Source organism: Tursiops truncatus, chromosome 15 (assembly GCF_011762595.2).
Source record: "Tursiops truncatus isolate mTurTru1 chromosome 15, mTurTru1.mat.Y, whole genome shotgun sequence".
Taxonomy (NCBI): domain Eukaryota; kingdom Metazoa; phylum Chordata; class Mammalia; order Artiodactyla; family Delphinidae; genus Tursiops; species Tursiops truncatus.
In genome coordinates, this window is record NC_047048.1 from 749489 (window position 1) to 752500 (window position 3012).

A 3012-nucleotide genomic window follows, 5' to 3' on the forward strand; every position below is an offset into this window, starting at 1 on the left:
ACTCTTGACAACCACCAGACCCTCTGAAAGGAGTCGTGCTTTCCCTGTCACTAGGTCAGCAGCAGAAAAGAGCAGAGCTGCCCAGAATCAGGCCTTTGGTTCACGAGCACCAGGGCTGGGGCGTGGACAGGGAGAGGCCAGTTCCTGCCAGAGGTGTCATGGCGACCTAGGGCGATCTTACCGTGCCCTTTCTTGTTTCTCTTGCGGTCTCTTTATTTTAAACGTTAAATGAATTTTAAAAACAAGAAAGTAGTCTAGGCAGACTTAGAAACTGGAACCCCTTTCACCTAGCCTCGACATGTGACGTCTCCAGGGGAGACATTCGGTGGCTTGCAGACGGCCTTGCAAAGGGCCACTGCTGAGCTCCCTGAGCAGCGTTTGTGGGATAGCACATGAAAGCAGGCAGGTTCCAGGTGAAAAAAGCAGGGGTCTCCAGGAGCCTGATGCCAAGACCAGACTGTTTATCAGCGTCCTCGCGCATCTCAGCACCGCCTGGGCCCACCCACCTCCTGGGGTCGCCCCAATGCTCACTGTGGACTGTTTATCAGCGTCCTGGCGCATCTCAGCACCGCCTGGGCCCACCCACTTCCTGGGGTCGCCCCAATACTCACTGCAGAGAAGGGCGACCTTCTGGATGCCCCTGGGCCATGATCCCCCTCCCTCCTGCCTCGCTGGTCAGAATAAGGAAACCTGGACCAGACAGAGTGCTTCCAGAAGAGCCAAGAGGGACCACAGCTGCAGAGACACCAGTGGCACAGGCCAGCGCCCTCCCAGGAGCTGCCAGTAGGTTCCAGCTAACGCCCCTCATCTCTAGGGCGTAGCGAGCGAGTGGAAACCTCGGCAGCGTTTCCGGGTGCAGCCCCCCTGAAGGCCAGGTGGGAGGGAGTGAGCATTACGCGCGGCCTCAGGCCCCCGGGGCCGGCTCCTGGCTGTGCGGGGAAGGCCAAGGTAGTGGCGGGTGCTGCAGCTGAACCCCCGGAGGAGCCCAAGTGCCCCTGCCCGCTCTGGGGGGCCTGCTCTCCTTCCCGGGGCAGCACGGGGAATCCGGACAACCCGCAACCCCGCTTAGCCACAGTTCTTGGTCTTTGTTTACCAGGCCACAAGGCAGGCCTGCCTCTCTCCCCAGCCGTTCTCTCTGCCAGCTTCACGTCCAGCGAGGGACAAAGGGGCCTGCGGCGGATTAGCTGCCCGGCGGGCGGCGGGCGCGCGGTTCCCGCGGCGGCAGCTGCTCGCCGGCCCTGCCAAGGCGGGCGTCCTGGTCCGTGTCCCCATGGCCGTCCCCGTTTACTGAGGGCGGAGCTCGGCCCCGGCAGGACGCCTCCTCTGTTTATCTGCAAGGCCAGCCCCATCCCCGTCCCGTCGGGCAGGCCGGGCCAGGCTGCGGGCCGTGGGGTCAGCGGCGGACAATGCGGAGGCGCGCGCGCGTCCGCCCGACTCCGGCCCTTTGTTGCCGGAGCCTCGTGCCGATGGGTTAATGGGGCAGAAGCGATCGGTGAAGGGCGACAGAAGTGGGCTTTGAAAGAGGGTGTCAGCGCAGGGCAGCGAGACAAAGGCCAAAACACACAAGGGCGGAGAGGGACAGATGGGGACGGGCGGCGGGAACAATTAGGCGGCGAGCGCGGGGTGGGCGCGGCTCCATCATTCTGCGGTTAACCAGGCCCTGCCGGCGCCGCCCCTGCGCCCGGGGAGGACGGAGGATGGAGGGACGGAGGGCGGGAGGAATCCCCTCCCCATAAGCAGCCGCAGAGCAGGTCCTGGGCGGCCGGCCGGCCACCCTCAGTTTCCAGCAGGACGGCCTGGGAACGCTTCGCGGGGACAGCGCAGCTCCGGGGCCGCCGCACTGTCAGCGTCCCCGGCCCGCCTCGCAGAACCAGCGCGAGGACCGGTCCGCGGGTGCGAGCCGGGCCCGCCAGGCGGCGCTGCTTCCCGCCCGGCCGCGGCCGGCTCGGCAACCCGATGCTGTTTAATTAACGTGCAAATTGAGTAGATTAAATGACTCTAAATAATTAGCCACAGATCCTATAAACAGGATAACATATTTAATTAAGCAGCGATATAGATTTTGGAAACTGTTAATGTATTTTTAGAATGACTGCTTAGATCTTTCACTTTTCCCCCCGAACTTCAAACATGTAACTACAGCCCTTGGTCTGTGGATAAATATCTGGAAACAAGATTACGCCTGTTAACTTCAACTAATAGAAATGTTGCCTTAACAGGGACTTGCCCCGTCCTGGCGCCGGCACCGCTTGGGGGCCGGTTCTGTTTAACTTGGTGGCGAGGGGGGTGCGTGTGTGCACACGCACGTGCCGCCACCCTCGACAGAGGGGTAGGATGATGCGGGATGAGGGGGGACGGAAGGAGGTAAGTGAAAAGTACGATCCAATTTCATTATATCAATCACATTTAATTGGCAATTTGTACAAGCAGCGACCGGGCTGGCTTTAGGTAAAACTATTAGGCGACAGGCGGGTGTGCTACTAAAATTCTTGGTTAGTTAATTAGTGTCTGAACTGCGGAGGGAAAGGACCCTCAGATTTACTCTCTACAAAGAGAGAGCAGCCCAGACAATTCATTAGGCAGGCGGCTTGTAAATTAGAGCTAAGTTAACCTGATTTCCCTTAATTAAAACATCTTTTCTCGTTTACGATGTGGATATAAGTAGATCTCCAGGGTTTTGAATTTTCTGCAACAGCAGATGGTCAGCTAGAAGCAGATAATAGTTAACGCTTTCTCTCTACCAGATCCGAACAACGTGAGCCGCTGGCCCATCTGAGGATTCAAAGGAGAGATAACAAAGCGTGTTAACCCTTCCCGGTCTCCCCGCTCCGTGCCCGAGACTCCGAGGGAGGGGCTGCCCCTGGCCTGGCAGACCCTGACCACAGGAGCCCTGGGCAGGAGAGGGGACAAGGGTGGCCGGGGCGGTGGTCACTGGGATGTCTCCTTAGGAGGGGAGAGTCCAGGGAGAGGGAGGGAGGGACACTGTCTGCCGTGCCACCTGCTGGGCAGGGT